The sequence below is a fragment of the Herpailurus yagouaroundi genome, unplaced genomic scaffold (genome assembly GCF_014898765.1).
Source record: "Herpailurus yagouaroundi ecotype Mexico unplaced genomic scaffold, PumYag 160, whole genome shotgun sequence".
Taxonomy (NCBI): domain Eukaryota; kingdom Metazoa; phylum Chordata; class Mammalia; order Carnivora; family Felidae; genus Herpailurus; species Herpailurus yagouaroundi.
This window is the reverse complement of record NW_024412401.1, coordinates 14,574,430-14,598,925: the sequence shown is the minus strand read 5'-3', so window position 1 is coordinate 14,598,925 and position 24,496 is coordinate 14,574,430. Positions and strand designations below refer to the sequence as shown.

Below are 24,496 nucleotides of genomic sequence, written 5' to 3'. Positions count from 1 at the left end.
AGGGTTATTTTGTTTTGCTTTGCTCTGCTTTTCTTCTTTTCCTTATCTACCCACCGTTCCACCAAGAGATCATTTTCCTTTGCCTCTGCTCTAGCAATTTGCACAGGGTATGGTGCAAAGAATAAATGTTGAATAAATTAATGAAGGTTGTATATCTTACTCTGAGCCAAAATATCATAATTTAGGTAGCTATTATTTCTGTGGCTGAGATGTGAATGGTTTACTATTTTTTCACCTATCTTTAGCCCTTCCTGAGATTAGGATTCAAATGTTAGAATATATAAGGATCTTAGAAGGTATATAAAGTGAGTGTTGTCAGTAATAGGTTACAGTAAAGGACAGAAGGGGTGTTTGCAATCAAACTAATGGTGAGTTATTTGGGGATACAGCCAACTGTATTATCAGTATCATGTTTTCCAGTAACTCAACAGAAACAGAAAAGTAATAGAAATCAATCTGAATACCCAGGATGGGGATTTCCCATCACCAGGTTATGGGTTTGACTAGAGATAGCAGTGAAAATGCATGTATGCTTTTGATAACAACTGGAATCTTGTGATTGAGAGGCAGGTGAAGGAAGACTGGACACAAAGACAATTTTTTTAAATGGAAGATATCTGAGATGACTAGTGGCAAGCATTGAAATACATATTTTAGTATGACTGCCTGTTCCCCACAAAATAATGCAAATACCTAATAGACTTTCTTGGACAAAAAGAACATAATATGTGTTCCTCAGTGTTTGTCTTCAAAAATGCTCTATAGGAATCTGGTGAGGTGGGAGAAACAACCAGTGGCAATGTCTGCCAGATGTGAAGTTATATCATCCCTATGTTTGCATAACCACTTATGTTCCTAAGTGTATGACATTGCCCTTCATATTGTCTCGTCCTCCCTTTCTGTCTAGATCCTTTCCTGGGCAGCCGATTCTAATGTTCTAAAAATAAAGCTATTCTCACACTGGCATCTGCCCAAACCTGAAAGAAGTACACTATTGTGGTTGCCAGTGAAAAACAATGCAAGTAGAGCCTTGAACTATCTTGTTTTGATTTATCATATGAGCACAGATCTTGAGGGCTTATGGGACAACCTTAGAGGTCATATAGTCCATATACTTGCTCTGAGGTAAAAAGATCAAACCACAAATGAATCCTCCTGGAGAGAAAAACTACACCCTCTGTAAGCCCTTCAGAGAAAGCTATAGACAAGCTCAATAGGACACCTTAATGTGGAGAAGCCCTTCTGTGTGTGTGTGTGTGTGTGTGTGTGTGTGTGTGTGTGTTTGTTTGCATTTGCGTTGAACCATAGTCCTTATGCAGTGGTGTGAGTACCTGCACATAAATGCTTTGAGGAAGAAAAGCAGAGCTTAGAATAATTAGGGTTTGCATTATTTTTCCTTGATTTTTGATGCTTTGTTAGTTCTTCTGTGTTATGAGGTTTCCTGGGGTGGCCCTGACCCGTCTGTATTCAGTGAGAACTAAGCTGAGAGAGGCTACTTAGCCATGAAGAGTGGCTCTTTACAACAGTGCCCCCGAACTCTTGGGCTTCTTCAGCAAATCAAAATTAGTTCTCTGTTTTTAGGCACAGTGAGGAAATAGATGCCAGATAGCAGAGTGAGTGTGTGAGGCTTGTTTCCATGACACTCTGAACATCTCATTCCTACAGGGAGCAAGGAGCTTGATGCCTGTTGTCAGAGATCATGTGGTAGAGCAGAGTGGTTAAGCACATAGACTCCGTGTCAGAGAGACCTGAGTTCTAATTCTGACTCTTCCACTTACCAGCTTTGTAACATTGGTCAACTTAGTCAACCACTGAATACTTTAATCTCCTCATCTTTGAAATGGGGATGTTATTTCTTCTCACAAGACTGTGATGAAGACTCATTGTGATAATATACATAAAGTGCTTAGCATAGAGGGTAGTTATTGCTAGTAATTTTTCTTTTGTAAATGTTCTTCTAACTTAGAAAAAAAATGTAATGTTTATTTATTCTTGAGAGAGAAAGAGACTGTGTGAGCAGGGGAGAGGCAGAGCAAGAGAGGGAGAGACAGAATCTGAAGCAGGCTCCAGGCTCTGAGCTATCAGCACAGAGTCCAACGTGGGGCTCAAATTCACAAACCATGAGATCATGACCTGCCCGAAGTCGGACGCTTAACTGACTCAGCCACCCAGGTGCTCATCTTCTTTCCTTCTATTGATCTTTTCTAACATTAGTAGCAATATAGGAGGAACAGGTGTAGGGGGAGAACATTAGACTTAAAGTCATAAAACCTAAGTCCAAATCCCAGCTCCACTGCTTTTTTGTATGAACTTGGTCAAGTGATGTTACCTTTTCATGTCTCTATTTCTTCATCTGGCCTAAATGAGAAAAATAACTGTCTCACTGGGGTTAGAACTAAGTGAGACAGTGTGTATGCAAGTGTGCAGATAGTGTTTGACCCATGGTTGTTTGTCCTTTTGTTCTGGTCATAGGTCTTTGGCTATATAATGAACATAATGTTGATACAATTGCTGCATAAACAATGATGATGCTGGCCTTTCTCAATGATCTCATGTCTGCCCAAAGCATGTTGTCACCCAGTGCCTACCAGAACCTTCCATTAATGGTGTTTCTGTATACATATGCATGCCCACCTCAATCTGTCATTCATTCAGCATGTATTTATTAGAAACACTCTGCATACTTTAAAAATGAGGCAGTGGATAGGACAAAGCCCCCGTCTGAATGGAACTTCTATTCTGTCGGGAAACTACATGATCAAGGTAAATAAACATACAATACAGTTTCAGAGAAGGAGAATGGCTTTGGGCACTAATAAATCAGGGTGAGAGCAAAGGATAATAAGAGGACCTTGAATGGGGGCCTGAACTAAGTGAAGGAGCAAGCCATGCAAAAGGCTTTCTGGGAAGGCTTTCCAGGTGGGAGGAAGAGAGATGGCATACGTCTCAAGGTGGGAAAGATCTGGCAAAGTTCAAAGGTATTAATAAAGCTAGCATATGGGGCGCCTGGGTGGCGCAGTCGGTTAAGCGTCCGACTTCAGCCAGGTCACGATCTCGCGGTCCGTGAGTTCGAGCCCCGCGTCAGGCTCTGGGCTGATGGCTTGGAGCCTGGAGCCTGTTTCCGATTCTGTGTCTCCCTCTCTCTCTGCCCCTCCCCCGTTCATGCTCTGTCTCTCTCTGTCCCAAAAATAAATAAAAAAAACGTTGAAAAAAAAATTTAAAAAAAAAAATAAATAAAGCTAGCATAGTTGCAGAAGAACGATTAAGGGATGAAGACAAACCTGAATGTTAAAAATATAGGGGCTCCTGGGTGGCTCATTCCATTGGACGGCTGACTTCGGCTCAGGTCATGATCTCACGGTTCGTGAGTTCAAGCCACGCATCGGGCCCTGTGCTGACAGCTCAGAGCCTGAAGCCTGCTTCAGATTCTGTGCCTCCCTCTCTCTCTGCTGCTCCCCCACTCTCTCTCTCTTTCTCTTTCTCTCTCAAAAATATGCAAGAGTCTCTGATGTGTACTTTGGAAACAGTGAGGTTGAAGAGTGACCTGATTGCCTTGGATACTGCATGGAAATGAGAAGGGCAGGTAGGTGAGAGGCAGGGTATGAAGAGGCTGTTGCAGTCTTTGAGGCAAAAGATAATTATGGTTTGAATGAGGGTAGCAGGATGGAAGAAGTGCAAAATAATATCTCAAGTTTTATTATTTTTTAAGATAGCACAGTCAATCCATTTGCTGATGAATTGAATCGGTGTGGGGCAGAGAGGAGGGGAGTGTGAGAAAGAGTAATCAGGGTAGCTCTTCTTGGTTTTTGCCCAGAGTAACTGGATGCTGGGTGGTGCCATGGATAGAGATGAGAAAAGTCAGAGAAGATGGGGTTTTGGCAGAGGTCAGTTGAATTTGGGTCTTTTTCTTTTGGATAAGAGTCATAAATGAAGTTGGACACCTCATTCCAATATAAATTGAACTTAGTAGCTCCACATGAATTTATGATATTTTTCTAAGACTATAGTCTGAGCAATAGATAATAGCATTCATGTATAAAGCCAAGAGGTTACTTACACATGTAATCTTATTTCTCCCAGGGCCAAATGATTTTTTTTTTTTTTTTGGCATTCAGAGTAAATGGTTGTAAAATAAACATTTTGTTTATTTATTGTAAAAGTGATCTAGAGTTATTATCTCAGCTGTTTGGAGCATGGGACTTTCAAAGCTAAAGTTCAAATTCTAGTCTGTACTTAAACCAATTAATTTTTGAAGTGAGAAACTGTTCTGTTACTATAGACATATTTTGCCACCTTGAAAATGTTTATCATTCAAATTCAAAACTAGTAACTACTTACCAAGAAAATCTAGAGTGACAGAAATTTGGCTTATTTTATGTCATATCATTTATCCTCATAAATACCCTTTCAGGTGGGCTTTTGAACTCAACTGAGTAGGAGACTGAGATGTAGAAAGGATAATAGGTATACAAGCTCACAAAACAAGTTAATCCTAAGTGAGATGGTATGAAAAAGTGGCAATTACTACATCCCACCCTCACCCTATAGACGATCTCCCCATGAATAGTTTTTCCTGAGTCTGAGTTGAGAAAATGATCTGCAGGGAAATTTCTTCATGTCCTTTATCATCTTGGGTGGTGATAGAGCAGCCCAAAAAAGGTACCATAGATTTTCTACCTTTGTGCGTATCTCACTCTCTTTAGCTTCTTTCCCTGTAGTCTTCAACATCATCCTGTCACATACTTACCTTTAAGATGTTGATTTTAGAGGCACCTGGGTGGCTCAGTCGGTTAAGCGTCCGACTTCGGCTCAGGTCACGATCTCACAGTTTGTGGGTTCAAGCCCCGCATGGGGCTCTGTGCTGACAGCTCAGAGCCTGGAGCCTGTTTTGGTTCTGTGTCTCCCTCTCTCTCTGCCCCTCCCCTGTTCATGCTCTGTCTCTGTCTCAAGGATAAGTAAACGTTAAAAAAATGTTGATTTTAGAATGTATGGTTTTGCATCATTTAGAGAATAGTTTTGGAGCCTTTGGGGAGAAAGTGCTCAAGGAAGAAGCTCTCCTTGCTCCAGTCATGGTCTACTTTCACCTCACTTCCCCTCAGAGTCAGACCTGTATTTCTCTTCTTTCACTTGGATTCTTGTGCTAAACCAGAGAGAGGCCCTCAGCCTTTCTGGCTCATTGTAGGCCCTCAGTAAGTATTGTTGAATGAATGAATGCTACTAAGAAGCCCCGCCTCCTAACATTCTGGTTAAATTGTGCCCTCACACCCAACACATAGCCTGGGAGTATTAAACTCATTCCATAATGGCCATGAATGGCTCCCTTCCTCATGCCTGCTCTTACATCTACTCCTGCCTCCATGGTCACCGGTACTTCTTCAAAAGTACTCTGCCCCTTTGCCTCAGTCAGTCATTTCTTAGTGGTTAGTGATTTTATCCCTCTTTTTACTTTTCCGTTTTTTGGAGGATGTACTGAAGATTGTGGGGGGAGGGGCAGAGGTGGGACATCACACCAGGCAGTGGGCTGTCTTCGGCTCTTTCCTTCTGTCTTCTCATGCTCTTTCCCTTCTCTCTCTCCCTCTCCCAAATCACGTCCACCCGAAGGCTTATAATTCTGCCCACATCAGGCCCCTCAGTACCTCAACATCTACCACCCAGCAAAATACTTTCCCCCAAAATGCAATTCCCTTTCTCAGAGGAATTTCTGAAAATAACATTGTCTCTCCTCTGTTAGAAACATGGCGTGAAAGCTTCCCAGTGGGAAGAAGTTTCTCAAGCTAGAGAGGGAATTGAAAATCCTCAGTTCCAGTCAGTCAATGACAAAAGAACATGTTTAGTTTGATTTTTACTATCAACCTCTCACCACTGCAATTTTTACCTCACTGCTATCTGTTTGCACCTGATATGTTATCTACCTTTCTTCTGCTCTGTTAACTGAAATATTCGGGAAAGTGGTAGGAAACTGCAAGATGATTCTGCATGTAAAGACTATTTTCTCTAAACCACTGGAAGAATAGTAAAATAATAAAAGTTGTAAGAGCAATAACAATAATAATAAAGACTAATTGGGGACCATAATTTTTACCAACTGCTATATGCTTTACATTGTGCTCAAGTATTTTCTTTTTTTTTTTTTTTCACTTCATACCAGTAATACTCCTGATAATACCTGAAAGGCATTATCATCTTTCCAGATGAGGAAACAAAGACTGAGGGAGTTGGTACCATTACAAAAAATGCAAAGATGTACAACTAAGTGTTAAGATCAGGGTTCAAGCCAAGGACTTTGAGAATCTGATAGCAGTATCTTGTTTGTATCTAAGAGCAAGAGGGAAAAACAGGGGTATCGTGACATTTTTTGTTGGATGCATACTGTGAACCATATGCCTGATTCCTTGCCCTGCAGCTGCTTAATTATTTTTTTCTAAGAGGAAAATAGGATCACGTTTATTTTCTCATTGCCCCAGCTTTGTTGAGGTATAATTGGTATACCAAAAAACTGCGTCTAATTAACATATACAATTTTGTGAGTTTGGACACATGTCTACACTCTTGTTACCGTCATCACAACTCAGGTACTAAATATTTCCATCACCTCCAGAAGTTTTCTTCTGTCCTTTTGTTCTTTGTTTTGTGTTAAGAACACTTGCTTGGAGACCTACTCTCTTCACAAATGTTTAAGTACACAATAATTTACTGTTAACTATAGGTATTATCTTGTACGGCAGATTGTTGGGAACTTACTCATCCTGTATAGCTGTAAACTTTGAAATACTATTTTGACTAACTAAAATTATCACATATTCACATCAAAGCACATTCAGAACCAAAAAGTGGGAGAAAAATAAATCCATGTTGTATACACATGATGCACATAGCTGATGTGTTGTGACACCCATCTTGAGGAGTGAGAAGCTACAGTTAGACACGCCCTCTCTTCCCATTCAGAAAGAATGTCCTAACAGTTCTGTTGTCTCATTTCCATGTATTTATATCACACCTAAACTGTCAAACTAAAATAATTCAGAGTCAAGACACACATGTGCCGAATTTCTCTTTTTAAACAGAAATTCTTACTTCAGTTAAACTTCTCCCCCCAAACACCATTGTTTACAGCTTTTATTTTATAATTAAATACACTATTCTCTTCTCCTTAACATCTACTGTGATAATTATAACTTGAGCAAGTCATTTAAGCTAAGTCTTTCCCCAGTTGTAAAATGGGAATTCTACTAAAACCACAACATGGGGTGTTGCAGTGATTTTAAAAAGTAAAAGAGGATGAATATAAACTAATAGATCTCAGTAAATGCCAATCTCCTCCCCTCCTCTGTTTCTAGAATGTAACATTTTAAAGGGTAAGAGCCAACCATGATCTCTGCTTCAGAGTTCGAAGCACATAAAGTAGATTAAATATTACGCTGATTGTGTCAGTGTCCTCGAATTCCATCTCCTCAGCCCAGAAAAGACCAAAGCTCTTTCTGTATTTTCCCCAGACCTCAATCTAGAGAGACGAAAGCTCAGGCCTATTGACTGCTAGTTTCAGCCACCAGGTGGCATAATAATGAAAGAATAGACTGTAAGGTATCTTCCTTCTAACTCGGAGCTTTGAAGAAGTGTTGAAGTAGGTATTTGTACTTAACAAGACAAATGTTCAGAAGACCCGATTCCATTTGCTGATACCATTTCCACTGGTAGATTTCAGCCAGTTGTGCTACAGCTTATTGCTCACCTATTAAAGCCTGGTTGGTTCTCACATCCAAGATGCATTGGGAAGGTCCACATGTAGCCTTCCACTGCTAATACGATTAAGCCAGCAGTTGCTGTAAGGTTCATAAACCTGTGACCCTCATAGATCAATTTCAGAGCAGTATTGTACTTAAATGAACATGGTTCCAGCAACCAAGAATAATTTTAAAACAACTCAAACTAGCATGATTCTATATTATAAAGGGGACAGGAAATCCCCCAGCAATAAATTTTAAAATCTCTTTGTAGATTCTTCCCAATCCACTGCCCCACACAACTACAGCTCCCCTTCCCAGACCTGTGAAAACTCCCACAGCCCTTGGTTTTGTTTTCTCCTATTTCCCTCTCTCCTGTCCCCTTTTCTATCAGTTTACCCCTGCAGAGCCCAGGAACTGGCCCAAACTACACCCGTCTGGGGCAGAGGACGGACGGAGAAGGGGAGGTTCTGATGCAGACCTTGCCAGAAATCTCTAGTGCGTAAGAAGAGAAAAAAAAAAAAAAAAAAATCTGAGAACACTCTACAATTAATCACTTATAGTTCTTTATAAATTGGATTAAAGCCCTTTGTCAGATACATATTTGCAAAAATATATCCAGTCTGTGGCTTAACTATTTAGGTTTTTTCAAAGAGCAGTCATTTCTAGGGGCGTCTGGGTGGCGCAGTCGGTTAAGCGTCCGACTTCAGCCAGGTCACGATCTCGCGGTCTGTGAGTTCGAGCCCCGCGAGTTCGAGCCCCGCGTCAGGCTCTGGGCTGATGGCTCAGAGCCTGGAGCCTGTTTCCGATTCTGTGTCTCCCTCTCTCTCTGCCCCTCCCCCGCTCACACTCTGTCTCTCTGTCTCTCAAAAATAAACATTAAAAAAAAAAATTAAAAAAAAAAAAAGAGCAGTCATTTCTAGTCTTGGGGTAAAAAAAGAGGACATTGGCAATGAAAAGCAAACCCTAGCAGAATGTGAACACAAATTAATTACCTATATCTCAGCATATTGTAGCCAAATTTAAGTAAATGCAGCGAGCTCTGCTACAAATTGCAGAAGGGATAATGAAATCCAGGCGTGGAAAGCACAGAATTGGAGTCTGAAGGGTTCATTCCAGTGTTTGTGGTGACTCCAGTTAGCCTATGAACTTTCAAAGGGGACTTTACCTCTCTGAATCTTCATTTGCTTCCTTTTATTGATATGGAAACCAAGGCTTTTCTTAGATGAATGACCTAAGGCCACATAGCTACCAGCAAAGCAGGAGAGCCCCAGGGAATGCAAGAACCAGGTCCTTCTATGCTTCCTTAGCTCCCCTACCTACCTTACAGGGCTTGGCACAGTAGTAAGCATTCCATGACTTGGGGATGGATGCCAGACTTGAACTCAGTTTTGTAAACCCTGAGTTAACCTGGGACCTATCCCACTTTGTACATCACCTCCTCATGGTGCCTCTTTTCTGCTGAGGTTGCACCTGCGTCGGACGATTGAGGAGCACTTCTGGTCCTTGCACTTAGGGTGCAGAATACCAGTCTTCACCTGTTTCGTGGTTTTGATGATGACAGTGTCTCTATTAATAAATATTGAGTTAGCACTTGGACTTACAGAGCCTCCGTGTTGCACATATTTTCCATAAGTAGGCGGCAAAAAAAAAACTGTTCCCACTGCTCTGAAATTATTTCCTCATTTTTCTGAGACATAAAATCACATATTCATACACTTATTGCTAGCATCATGATTTATGAAGACATTTCAAGAATTGCTTGGATTTAATTAGAAATTGTTATTTGCAAGTGTTATGTTTTTTTAAGTGTCGCATCCATTGTGGGATGGAGTCGGTAACAGAGGAGAACAAAGTAGGGAAGACACAATGTAGATTGTGTGCTGCATCCACAACTGATTCATGCCATGGGTATGGCACTTTACAGTTTACATAATGCCCTTGTGTTCTGATTAACTCCTCTCATCTGTCACACGGGGTTGATATTATTAACCACAGCGTATAGATAGGAAACTGAAGATGAGCATCATTTAAGTGACTCCTCCAAGATCACAGAGCTGGGTTTGAGATTCACATCTATGGTCTCTGCTTTCAGAACAAATCTTGAGCCAGGGTAGTAGCATAGTTAAGAATGCGTCCTCTGTACCTGGACTGCTTAGTATTAACATCCCCATTTTGCCCTTTATCAGCCTGGCAAGCAAAATGAGGCAAGTCACCTAACCTTTTCATGCCTCCGTTTCCCATTCTCAAAGCAGGAAGAAAATGGAACCTACCATAATTGAGTTAATGCTTGGAATGTTCCTATGACAGAACTGACCAGCAGACAGCACTGAATTGAGTGTGTGTGTGCATCTGGGCCTGTGGGTGTACATGTGCACGCGTGTGTGTGTCCACTTGCATGCCAGTGTGTGTTTTCACTGGTTTGAACTGTTGCTCACGTTTCTGGAAATCTCTCACACATTAGTTCCTTAAGTACGTTTCATTTCCTTTATACCAAAGAGCTGATTCCAAAACAGTGGCCTAATTATGAATTATGTGTAGTATATTCATGAGGAGATTGTGAATATGCATCAGACCACGCATTTGGGAACAGGGTCCCAATGTGCAGAAGAGAAACAGAGAAAAAACTCTGACCTCTAGTGTGATCTTCATTAAGACGCTTCTCAGAGTGAATTGCCACAGTAACCCCGCAGCCCACAGCACATAACACAAGTTATAATTTAAAATTTCATGCAGGAAGGAAAAGTTAGAGTTCTCACAAAGAGTCTGTAGATCAAACACAAGATGAGAACTAAGTGTCTTCCCAGTGTATCAAGCATGGAAACAGGCGGTGTGGCTTTTGAGTTCCTGACTAGTCAATTTTATTGATTAAACTTCACGCTATCTAACGTGCTACATGTGGCTTGGATGTCTAAAACCGGCTTTTGAACAAAGTGAGGAGACTCAATCCAAACAGTCAGGGAGTAAAAATACTGTGCAGAATTCTGTTGTATTTGCTTTATAGCCTCTAAAAACCAAGGGACCAAACTGAATTGCAGAAGGTGGTGGGGTCGCGTGTGCTAAATTCTATCACTTGACCTGGAGGCACCATGCTGACTGGTTGGTCCTCCACTAATCTAGATGGACGTGAAGCTCTGCTCTCTAAACGAGGCAGGAGCCGCAGCCCCAAGGCCTTCCCCTCCCGGGTGGGTTGAGTCAACTCCTAGGCTCACTGGGCACATTTCCTGCCAGCGTCATCATTCAACCTTCCCCATCTTCTACACTCAAATAAGGGCCGGCTACAAAATTACCCTCCTCCTGCCTCCGGGAGATCGTGTGGGATTACAGAAATAACATGAACTTCAGGGTCAGAGAAAACCTGGACTGTCTGAGTCCTTGTTTTCCTTTTCATTTCTTGTGTGATAAACTTTGCTCTGCCTCAATTTCCTTATCTGTAAATGGAGATAATATTGCCTTACAACTTTGTTAGGAGGATTGAGATATAAACGGGAAAGTGTTTAGCACATACCAGGTACTTGCATGTTAGTTCAGAGAGAGAGGGAGGGGGCAGAGGGAGAGAAACAGAAGGCAGTAGTATTAACTGGCTTTTAAAGGGAACTTCTGGAAATATACAGATGGGTGTCTGACTTGTTAATAAAATTTTAATTTGACTGAGATCAATGAAAAGCTCCATGTGTTGACTACAAATACATACTCATCAGCAATTTCAAGGCAAATCTATCAGGGTTATTTCCTTTCATTAAAGAGCAATATAAATATTGATCAACTCTCCTAATTGACCTGTGGTTTGCTTTCATACATTAAACTTCTGTTCTGCACTGAGGGCACAAATCTCCCAATTACCTTTAGTTCATAATTCATTATGTCACATTAGAAGCTAAACAGAAACAGAGTCCTCATCAAGAAAATAGCACTTCAGGATCCTTTTGCCTTCTGCATTCCCCGCCCCCCCACCCCCCATCCCCACCCCCACCTGCCTAAGCCTCTTCCCAGATGACATGGGCCAGGGCTAAGGGAATATCTTCAGCCACCCCAAGTAGGCCAACTTCTTATATGTGAAATTAAAGCAACTGTATGGCAAGGCCAAGAAGCAGCCCCATCACACAGGATGAGAGATGAGAAACACACCGACTAATGAAAAACAAACATTAGGCTTGAGGACACAAGGAGGGCTGGAAAAATGCCAAGGCAAACATCTGCTGTTTCACAAAGATGGCTAAAGGCACGCTAATCATCTTGTCGATGGCGGTCAAAACATTGAAGATACTTTCTTGAAAGGCAATGGCAATATGTTCTGTCTCCTGAACTCAGGGAAACGAAATAATGTGCAACGCTGGGTGGTCAGAATGCTGAACAGTGTGCCTCCAGTGGCTATGTCCTGCACCATCTTGCTAGAAAAGCAGTTCACTTTGAGGGCCTCAGATTTAACCTGCAACATGGATTATTCATAAATTTTCTTGTGAGTTCATTTCCAGGGGAATGAGTGAGTGGTGGCATAAAAAGGTACTTGACATGTTGCAGGTTTGAGGACATTACAGCTAGAGCCAGGCCTTTGTCTTCCTCTGTGTCAAAGGAAGAGATAATAAAGGAACACATTATTTTCTTCCTCCTGACTAGACAGGGATCCTTCCTTTGCACCTTGGCATTTTGGTATCAAGACAAAATTCATGTTACCCACTGAAGGAGAAGCGAAAGCACTCAGAATATCTGTTGATGGAGAAAGGAACTACATACCCCAGGGTCCGGCCCCTTCGTATGTCAACACAGGATGGGAGGTGGAATCCGGCAGCCTTAATTAGTGAAGTGGCGATTACGACACAGCAGAGCTGTGATCCCTCCTTTGAGGAGCCACATTTTCATGACCATAAAACATCACTGATTTTCATCCATTCTCAGGTATATGAAGGGTTTGGTTTCTTATATCTAGAAGGGGTTGCTTTTAGGATTTTTTTTCCTTTGTAAGCCTTTGCCCTTCAATATGTGATAACAGAAGTTTTTAATGTTATATAACCAGGAGATGTTTCATTTTATTATTGCCATTAATATCAAAGGATCACAGCAGAATACTCTTCCAAATATTTGTGGTGAGGTGCAGACATGAGCTAGAGGGGAAGTAAAGGCAAGATTCTGCTTTATGTGAACATTATATATTTTATTGTACCTCTACTCTATTTTCTCTTGTCATTTAGGTAGATTACTAACAGAAGGGGACTATAAAACAATATAAAACAAAATTCACAAGGCAATTTAGAAATTACTTAGTTGATATTATCATTTTAAAATGCATATTTACACATAAAGTCTGTAATAGTGAAGACCAACCAATTTTATTTCTTCAAATCACAAATAAAAGACACACTAAGTGACTACCCCCAAGATCACCAGGTAAAACAGAGGCCAGGGGTATACCCAGCCATAAGTCTTCCCCCTCACTGCTTTTCTTTCCGTAATGTGAAACTTACAAGAAACCAAAATAGGACATATGGATGAGTGACCAAAGGAAAGTAAGATGAAGCAAAGATGGGAAATCCTGGCACTGCTGATCAATCTGATTCTCCTTCTTGCTGATTTCACACACTCAGCCTCTGAAGCCATCTCAACCCAGTGCTGCATCTAGCCACTCCCACAGATTAGTGAAGTGAATTCACAATGTGAAGTGAACTTCCTCTCTCTGGTTCAGCAGTTGAGTGCATGGAGTTTAGAACAGGATTGACCAACGTTCAAGTTCCAGTTCTACCACTTACCACTTGCCAGTTCTACCACTTACATGAGCTTGAGCAAATGACTTAATTTCTCTCAGCTTTGTGTTCTTCTATAAAATAGAAATACTGCCATTTTTCTCTTAGGGGAGTTCAATGATGTAGAAAGTGCTAAGCACAGTATGTGGCATACAGTAAGCTCTCAATGATATTGATTACAAATCCAAAAGAACTACTTCTCTGTATTTTCCATCTTTCAACTTTGCATCACTAGATTTAGTAAAAGGTGTGCAGGAGAGTTCTACTGAGCTACCTGGTGGTGCCTTAGGCTTTGCTGCTAGATGTTATATTAAAGAAAATTACGTATCAGTCACGGAGACACTTCATTAAATAAAATCTAGCTGCTAGGATCTGCTAAGTCCACTTTCAGCCACATGTTCAGTGTCCCTCTAAAGGTATCTGTTACACTGAACTGCAGTTCAGCTAAAGATGGCTCATTTAGAGTCTAAAGAAGCCTGAAAAGTTTTTAGAATGCAGGATGGAATCATTACTAAAGCTAAATCTGGAGATGAAGCATTCTTACATCCCATCCCAGGAGCAAAGGGTGCAAGGCACAAAGAACACACACAGGGTAGCCAGGTCTGATGGGTACTTTTATTAGCTGTTCTTTCCAGTGACACTATCCAGGAAGAGCAAGCTAAAAGCAGTCAAGCACACACTCCACTGAAACAAAAATGATGTTTTCATAGAAGCCTACTGGGGCTTGTTTGCACAGCCTGAATCTGGGGCAAACAGCTTGCTGCATCTCTTAATGCCTAGTCTCAGCACTTAGTTAATTTGGGATCTATTTCTTGCCTATTAAAAATAAAAACAGTTGCATTCACTCTTCAGCATGAATTGTTTTCTGGAAAGCATTGTGGCAATGTGAGATTGTTAGGCAGTTGTATTAGACAGTGACATATTCAGGCTCCCCTGTGATTGGGGGGGGGGCACATTTCAGATAATCACTTTAAATATTTCACTAACACAGTAGTAAATATTTAAAAAGCGTATAGTGATAATGCTGTTTATCATACTCATTCCTTTATTTCCAAGAAAGCTTGTCTTCTGAGGATATGCAGTCAAAAACTCTCCCTAGAATATCATCATTTGTAATGGATGCTCCTATATAGTTTATTTTTGTTTATACTAGCAGCCGGGGAGTCAAGGCAACCGGGGGAAGTACAAAAGCAAAAAAAAATAATTATCATTGAGGAGATAAGGGGAAGCCACCGAAAAAACACTGCTCGGCACCCGTGGAGCTTTCTACCTACTAAAGTAATGAATTAGTCATCCAGAAGGGCATGAATGTTCCCAGCAGCAGAAGCTTGCCCTGTTGTCCAGGAAGGTTTAATTGTCAGATTCTTACCAGTAGGAGTGACAGTGAAGTGCCTCCTTCTGCCATGGTGTGATGCTACCATCTTTTCTCCCTTTGGGTCCAACGCTTTTTGAAAATGTAGACAAAGTCCAAATTTTATCCTAATGCCTAGCGACTCTTCCATGAATATTGCATAATTATTGAAAGATAGTATCTTATGAATTTGAAGGTATTTGCTTACAGTTTTGTTTTGTTTTGTTTTGTTTTTTTTTTTTTGCATTTACATAGAAAGTCACTTGGAACAGGCATCTTTGTTAGTGCCTTAGTGGGATCTCCTCATGGGATTTCTCAGAGATTTATGTGTTTGGAACCAAACTTAGATCAAAAAAGTATACAGAAGGTTCTGTAAAGTATCATGGGAGTGATGGATCTCATAGTATATTACTGTCACACAAATAATTCTTTCCCAGCTAGCCTGCCTGCTGCCCTAGTGCGTACTCACCTGGGAACTCTATAAAGGGTACAGAATTTAAATTTGTACCTTCCTACAACCTAGCGAATTTCCTTCCTACCACTTCATCCCTTAAAAAAAAATGAAAGTAAAGTTTTAAATAGTCTCCTTTTAGAAAGAAGGGTCCAGGTATTGCAGTCGGTGAAAGTAGAGATGATAGAGCTAGACCTATTACTAGTCTGTGAAATCAGGCACATTTCCAAAGGGCTCTGAGAATCTGTGTCTCCATGTCTAGAGGTGACTCAGTTCCTCCCTCACAGAGGTGATGAGTAAATATGATGATACACGGAAAGAACCCAGCACAACATCTGGCATATACATTATAGTTATTCTTTTATTGTCATGGAGTTTTCTTAATCCAGGCCATTTGGTCTCAAAAACTATTCTCTGGAAAGGCAAACTTGGGACCTACCTCAGCTGAAAAGAGTAGTTTAATTTGCATCATGAGGCAACAGCTCCATTGCAAGGAAGAAAGGACTCTCCTTCAAAACTGGAGAATTTAATGGCTCGTGAGAATGAGTTCACTTTCCGTCCCAGAAAACTCACTTCCAGGCAGAGATGTTGAGGAGTGTGTCCTGACTGAGGAGGCCCAGCAGCTTCCATGTAGTACTCAGATGTCGGCTTCTCTGCTGTAGCAAAGGGCAGAGAGGCGAAAGGCCTGTGTGCCGGGAAGTAAAAGCACCTTGCCTGTATTTTATTTCATTGCTCAAGCCATCACTTCATTTACTTCCATCTTATGTTTGGGCAGGTTCACATGTGGCAATTTTACAGCTTGTGGGAAGCTAATTAATAATAATTCAGATAAAGCAAATGCTTTTTTTTTTTTGGCAAGGGCACTGTAGATCAATTTAAGTCAAATATGTCCAGTGCTGTTGGAATAATAAACTCTTTCATAGTATTAGAGATACTATAAAATCCACAGACTGTGTACAACCTGAATGGGATTAAAGACAGGTAATTAATCTTCTCTGCATTTTCTTATCAGGGAAAATAGATTTTTAGACGGAAGTTTTGTACAATTTTTAAATTATTTAGAAACTCGTGTCCCATTTTTCCTATAAGAGATTTCTGTCCCAACTAGATTCTAAATGTTATTAAAATGTCAAAAATGTGCCATCAATCAATGCCAGATTAAATTACCTTTTACATTAATTTTGTACTTTAGAAATTGTGTCAGATCTAGATCTATTCTCATTTGACCCAGTGATGTTCACAGAGCAGTTGTTAACACCCCATTTGATAGAAAAGGAAACTCCGGGACAGAAAAGGTAAGGGTCTTAACCAGTTATGCAGTTAGTGGCAGAGCTAGATTAGAACTCATGTTTCCTATCTCATAGTCCCAATAATATCCCATCACACATAAAGCCTTTCTAAGTGATATAAGCCATAATAATGGTTTCCATCAATCCACATACGGAGAAGTCTCCTTTTGTCCTTTGGTCTATTGAAGAGAGCAATTCATGAAACATCAAGCAACCAGCACAGCACATTTACACCATGGAAATTAGCAAAGGGTAGGTTTCTGCCTGTCTATTACCATGATAACCAAGGCAACTAAACTACATGAAGATTCTGAAAATCTACCACAAGGATTCTGATTGGGCAGGTTCTATTCTGGGTCCTAATTTAGTATGTTGTGGGTAAAACCCAAACATCTCACTATATATTAAATTATATATAAATGTTATTATATTAAATTATATATAAATGTTATATATATATATAATTATTAAATTCTATATTAAATTATATAATATATATTAAATTATTAAAGTATATATAAATTAGATTATTTTAAGTTACATTAAGTTAAATTAATATTACATTATATATATAATTTAAATTATATATGAAATTATATATTTTATATAATTTAAATTATATATATAATGTAATATATATAAATTTATATTTATTACATATATTTATAATGATATGTCTTATTAACTTCAATATTTAATATTTAAATTGTGTATCATTTATAATTCAAAACAGACAAGAATAGACAAAAATTTTTCTTTCCTTCCTCTGCCTCTCATCTACCCAATTTCTTTCCCTGGAACCAATATCATCTTGGTATTCTTCTAGAGCTATTTTATTAACATACCATGCAAAGACATAGTTAAAAAAACAAATTATGAGAAAATAATTAATAATTTTTAATGCTTATTTTTGAGAGAGAGACAGAGTGTGAGTAAGGGAGGGGGCAGAGAGAAAGGCAGACACAGAATCCAAAGCAGGCTCCAGGCTCTGAGCTGTCAGCACAGAGCCTGTCATGGGGCTCCAACACACAGACCATGAGATCATGACCTGAGCTGAAGTTTGAGGCTTACCCAACTGAGCCACCCAGGTGCCCCAATATTTTCACATAATTTAGCTCATTTTAAGCAAGTTCCACCAATGATTATGGTGCAGGTAGTCTTCAGCTGATCAGTCAACTCCTCTGGAAAGAATACTGATGCTTCTAGAACACAGAAACCCCTTGTGGGAAGCTCAAACAGTCCTCTTCACACTTGAGTGTGTATCGGAATGACCTGCAGGGCTTGGACACAGATGGCTGGCTCCTTTGCTTGGAGAATCAACCATCCAAAGCAGTATTTATGAAGTTCTACACTCATAACTTAAGTTCCTTTCAAAATAAAACCTGAAATGGCCATAAAAACAGCAGTATTTGTGGTCCTTACCAGGTTGCAGGGACTGTTTCAACCACTTAAATATACTAACTTGTTTAAGCTTGCAATAGTTACATGAGGGAGATACTATTATCCCAGTTTACTGAGGGGAAATTGAGGCAGACAGGTTTAGTAACTTCCCCAACTTCATTCATTCAGGTGGTTAGTGAGAGAACCAATCAAACCCCAGAACCACCAGTCTGTGCTGTCTTCCAGTCCTCAAGACAAAGCCTCACAGACACTCGCTTACAAATCCTCAGCACCAAATTTGATTGAGAGCCTCTCACTTACCACATAGCTTCCAGATGTAAAATGTAGTAACACAAAAGATAAATATGGTTTTTTTTTTTGACAGAAGGAATTTTCATTTTAACACATGCAAATAAAATTCCTTTTGTTAGTTTCTGCTGTAATGAATTTGAGAAATTCACAAATTACTTGCAGCTGTATAGGAAGTTCTGTAAAATGAGGCATACCAGTATTTTGTACCCAATAACAATTTTAAAAAATCTATATTTAAGTAATCTCTACACCAAATGTGGAGTCTGAACGCAGGACCCCAAGATCAAGAGTTGCATGGTCTACCAACTGAGCCAACCAAACGCTCCTATACCCAGTAACAACTTTTTATAAGTGTAGTGGATCACATAAGGTTGATATACAAAATTGTATACAACATACAAAATATTGCCCTGGTTAATATATATATGGAGCTATTTAATTCAAAGCAGTTGGGTGTATTTACTATGCGTGATGGATCCAACACCAGCTTTGCAAAAGGCAATTGTTAATTTTTGACATACTATATAGATGTGCTGATAACACACTGTCAACAGGAAGTTTTTTCTTTGGAGAACAGGTTGTTAAACACTTACCAGCATACCACTGGTCGTATATTCCAAACCAAATACACACATTACACACATTTTTCCTGAATAGTGACTTCTAAGAAGGAAGATATTTTAAGTGGTACGTTACTAATATGGGCACATTAAATAGAATGTTAATCACGATATTGACTTCTTAACTTTAATCACTGAATTCTTGCCAGTAAGCAAAAATGTAGATTAGACACACAGAATTTATCTCCTATCCCTTTGCTATTAAGTATCTAAATAATTATTTCTGTAGTCAACATCCCTAAAGCTAAAACACATGATTAGGGAAAGGTGCCCCCAGGTTCTTGTTCTTAGAGTCCTAGAATGGAGATCAGAAGCTGAGATGTGTAATAACTCCTCTGGTAACAGAATGAAGAATGTGGAGTGTATCTGGAGTAGGCTTGATAAGTTAATATCGTACTTTGCTTCTAAGTTTCTTGTCTTTGAGTGTTGTATCGTTTCTTAAAATCAAGTCACATTTTGGAATTTTCTAGCTTTAAATAGGCTTGGAATTTCCCCACATAATTAGGGCAAATATGTAAATAATCTCAACCTGTTGACCCTTTCTTTCCCTAAAATGATAAGAAATTTTCTCTTTACTTACATTAGTAGTGGCTGCAGTTTCAATCTCTGAGTAAATTAAATGCATTCAATAGTATTTTAATTACCTACTCCTTGTAATTTTTTATTTTAATTCCAGTGTAATTAACAGAGTAGGATATTAATTTTAAGTGTACAATATAATGATTAAATAATTCCATATATTACTCAAGGCTCATCAAGATAAATGTACTCTTAATTCCCATCACCTATTTCACCCATTCCCCCATGCATCTCCCCTCTGGTAACCATCTGTTTGTTCTGTATAGTTAAAGTCCAGTTTTTTTATTTCTCTGACTGGCTTAGTTCACTTAGTGCTATTAGATCTATCCATGTTCTTACCAATGGCAAGATTTCACTCTTTTTATGGCTGAATAATATTCCATTATAAATATATGTATATGTATATTATACACATATACATATGTACATATATACATATGTCACATCTTCTTTCTCCTTCATCTATTGATGTACAGTCGGGCTGCTTCCATATTTTGGCTCTTGTAAATAATGCTGCAATAAGCATAGGGATGCATATATCCTTTTGAATTAGTGTTTCTGTATTCTTTGAGCAAATACCCAGGAGTTCAATTACTGGATCATATGGTAGTTCTATTTTTATTTTTTTGAGGAAATTCCATACTGTCTGCCAAAGTAGCTACACCAGTTTGCATTCCCATCCATAGTGCAAGAGGGTTCCTTTTTCTCCACATCCTCCCCAACACTTGTCATTTCTTGTGTTGTTGATTTTAGCCATTCTGACAAGTGTGAGTTGGTATCTCATTGTGGTTTTCATTTGCATTTCCCTGATGATGAGTGAAGTTGAGCAACTTTTCATTATCTTTTGGCCAACTATATGTCGTCTTTGGAGAAATGTCTGTTCATGACTTTTGCCCATTTTTAATTGGATTATTTGGGTTTTTTTGGTTTTTTTGTTTGTTTGTTTGTTTTTTTAATTTTTTTTTTCAACGTTTATTTATTTTTGGGACAGAGAGAGACAGAGCATGAACGGGGAAGGGGCAGAGAGAGAGGGAGACACAGAATCGGAAACAGGTTCCAGGCTCTGAGCCATCAGCCCAGAGCCCGACGCGGGGCTCGAACTCACAGACCGCGAGATCGTGACCTGGCTGAAGTCGGACGCTTAACCGACCGCGCCACCCAGGCGCCCCAGATTATTTGTTTTATTGGGGTTTTGAGTTGTATAAGTTCTTTATATATTTTATATACTAACTTTTTGTTACTAACCTACTCCCTGTTAAGCCAAAACTGATGGTCAAGAATTCAATTTGGTAATTAGAAAAGTGTTTTTAGATGGAACTTTTACTGCTATCATAATCCCTGAATGAAAGCATGCAATACCATGTGGCAATGAACACATTTATGGTGACCAGCATTGTATGGATGGTGTTGAAGGTTTTTCAAGGGATTTCACAATTTGTAGAATTTCATTCTACAAAACTACACTGACCCCCTACCCCCAGCACTCTAAAGCCACTGAAAAGCTTTCTCTGAAGACCTGTTTAACTCCTAATAGAAGAGTGCAGAGAAACAAAAGATCTTCCATGGCAGCTGTTTTCCTCAGTCCTGACAGAAAGGGAAAGGGACCCAGATGGGGGCATCTTTGAGGATTGTAGCTCTGGGCAGCTGCTCTCCTGAATCCCACCATGGCTGCCTAGGACCTTCATTCATTCTCTCAGGACCAGAAAATACAAAGCCAGCTCTCTCCCTTGGGAACACCAAAAATCTCCACTTGCATGAAAAATACAGTAAAGCCTTTCATTCTTTACATTGGCCTCACTGTTTAAAAAAAAAAAAAAAAAAAGATACAAGAGTGGTGGTGGTGGTGAGTCCAGTTCAAATCACAGCATTTGCTTCCTGTATAACTCAGCGTTGCCCCAGGCCAGGTACTCTGGAATAGTGACTTGTTTGTGACAGACAGAAGTTGTTGGAGGAGTTTTAGGGGGATTTTTGAGTGGATAGAGAAAGGAGGATTTGGGGTGAGGAAGGGAAACGTTCCCTTGTTAAACCTGCAGAAAGTCTTTCTTTTGTCCCAGGTTTCCCAAACGTTGCTGTTCTCTTCAGGCAATTTTATCTAATTAACATCTATTTTTCACATCTTTACACAGTAATCACTGTTCAATTACTGGAACCCAGCTGCTGATGCTAAAAAGTACTGAAAAATCAAATTCCTACAATAAATCCTTAAATGCCCTCATCATCACCTAAATGAAGACAAAGCAATTTGATTCTTCAACTGCCCCCTCTTTTACCCATGTACCTTCATTCCCTTTTTATGAATCCTTTTGTGACTTTGGTTCTGTCCAAACCCATTACTGAAGGCCACAAGGCAAGAGTCAAAAATAAATAAATAAATATGAACAGGGGTGCATAGGTGGCTCAGTTGGTTAAGGGAATGACTCTTGATTTCAGGTCATGGTCTCACAGTTTGTGAGTTCAAGCCCTGCGTGGGGCTCTGTGCTGACAGTGTTGAGCCTTCTTGGGATTCTCTCTGCCTCTCCCCCACACTCTCTCTCAAAAATAAACTTAAAAAGAAAGACAAACCTGAACACAAACACAGAAGTTTCCATGTAAGGATTGTAAGGGATTTAAATATTTACATATTCTTTGCTTTTAAGGAATCAAACTAATTTTGAAGAGCATTTTATCTAAAGTTAATATTCATGTGTGTATTCGCTCCAGAGAATTTTACCCTCCAGAGGAAAAATGTTGTCATCCGTTTGCATGTTCTTTAAGTGTTAGCTTTATAAGAGATGTGGTCATTGAAATCTTTCCCCAAAGGCATTACAAACTTGACTTATTAGATTGGTTAATAATTTTTATTTTATTAAAATTTTTTTAATGTTTATTTTTTAAGAGAGAGAAAGAGAGGATGGAAGAGGGGCAGAGAAAGAGTGAGACACAGAATGCGAAGCAAGCTCCAGGCTCTGAGCTGTCTGCACAGAGCCTGATGCTTGGGCTTGATGCTTGGGCCCAAACCTACAAACTGTGAGATCATGACTTGAGCCAAAGTGAGACATGTAACTAAGCCACTCAGGTGCCCCCCAAATTTGGCCTTTTAAAAATTAAGCACTGGGGCACTTGGGTGGCTCAGTTGGTCAAGCGTTTGACTTTGGCTCAGGTCATGATCTTGGGGTTTGTGAGTTTGAGTCCTGCGTTGGGCTCTGACAGCTCAGAGCCTGGAGTCTGCTTCAGATAGTGTCACCCTTTCTCTCTTCCCCTCTTCCACTCACTCTCTCTCTCACTCTAAAAGATAAGTATTTTTTAAAAAGCCAAATAGAATTTTTCATGTACATTATGTATATTTTACAACATGTTGGCTACCTTAAATCTTTGAGTAAGAGGAGAAGGAGGGGGAGGTAGAAGGGGAGAAGGAATAAAGTAGAACAAGAAAAAAAAGGAAAATGGAAAGAGGGATTAGAAAAGAAAGATAGTGACTTTTTATGTTATTGATGTGAAAAAATGCAGTTATGCAGTGTAGTTATAAAACTTACAGTGAGACTTTGCTATTTTAAGTTAAAAACAAAGGGAGAACCAAGATTTGCTGAGGGCTTCCTACATGCCAACCATGTTATGTGCTTCAACTCATTTAAAAACCTCAACAAATAGTTGAAAAATATGTATTATCTTTGACCTTAGGAAACAGGCTCCCTCGGTTTAAGTGCCATGATTAACAGAATTAATCAGCAGTTGCAAGATCAGGCATTGGAACCTTTCTGTGCTGTTTCCATGATGTGTTTCTGTTTCCATGGCATGCCTTTATGTCTATGATTTCTTGATCATTGGTTGTGAATTCCAAGTCTTTGAGCATGAACTCAGCCCCTAATTATGAAATGGTTGATATGAAAATAGCACAGCCCATTATCCAGAATTTCTCACATTGGACTTCAAAACAACAATGGAGAGACAAAGGCAACATATTTCCTCAAGGGATAACAGAATTCTTAAGCATCTCTCTTCTCACAGCAAAAACAACACAAAAATCAGTGATGTTTAGTTGGGGTTAAAATACAAACTCCTTACTATTATAGTCTTTTGGCTGTAAAGATAGCATAGCCCTCAAAAGACAGGAGAATTTTCTTGATTCTAACCCCATACCTCTTACTTGATCTTAGAGAGTTTTGTCCTAAAACTATATTAATCCATTAAGATGAAACAAATATATTTTTCTTCAGATTTACATTGAAAGTACTCAGTTTTGAGATCGGCTTCCAGGATAAAAAATGTTACAGCAGAACCCCAGAATCCAAGGGAAACACCGACATATGGCTATGAGGAAGGAAATCTATATGCTTCCAGGATAGTGGCCATGTATCCTTCTTTGCCTTGGACAGTGTTTTCACCTCTTACCCAGCATTATTATGAATACTGCCCCCACCCCTTCACAGAAGTGTCCCAGTTTGGGTGGTGTACTCTGTGGCCATTCTATCTATGGAAAACCTAGATCACCAGAGCAAACACAAATGTGTTTCCCATCTTGGGTTTTGCCATGCTGAGAGCATGCAATATTAACACACCATTATGAGACCTTAGTAAAGCTAAAACCAGTAAGTTATATAATGAATGTTACTTATTTAATCTATAAAATATGTTGAGAAGTAGCAGTTCTTTGTCCCTCTGCTATGGCGGATTCTGTGTCTTTGCAGAGATAAATGGAGGAAGTTAAGCTAGACTATGTAGTCAGTGACAGACTTGAGTTTGAATCCTAGCCCTACCACTTACTGCATGAATGGCCTTGATCTAGTTGCTCAGACTTCCCTAAGCCCCAGTTGCATATTCCATTAAGGATAGGGAAATAATAGGAGGGCACCTGTTGGGATGAGCACTGGGTGTTGTATGGAAACCAATTTGACAATAAATTTCATAAAAAAAAAATAGAAAAGAAATAATACCACCTGTCACCCAGAGTTGTTGTTGTTGTTGTTTAATTTACATCCAAATTAGTTACCATAAGTTGAGGTTTTTTTAATTATTTTTTTAATGTTTGTTTATTTTTGAGAGAGCAAGAGACAGAGTGTGAGTGGGGGAGGGGCAGAG

The 24,496-nt window shown here is 39.5% G+C and overlaps 1 protein-coding gene and 1 long non-coding RNA gene across 5 annotated transcripts in view; one reads left to right on the top strand and one right to left on the bottom strand.

Moving 5' to 3' along the window:
- The window catches only part of LINGO2 (leucine rich repeat and Ig domain containing 2), a 508,494-nt gene that overhangs the window by 467,711 nt on the left and 16,287 nt on the right, over positions 1 to 24,496 (top strand). The gene's annotated exons all lie outside the window — the stretch shown is intronic.
- On the bottom strand, positions 15,607 to 16,834 carry LOC121034553 (uncharacterized). The gene is made up of 2 exons (XR_005792502.1): positions 16,704 to 16,834; positions 15,607 to 16,222 (listed from the first exon to the last, which is right to left on the bottom strand). It is a non-coding gene; the product is annotated as an uncharacterized LOC121034553 (long non-coding RNA).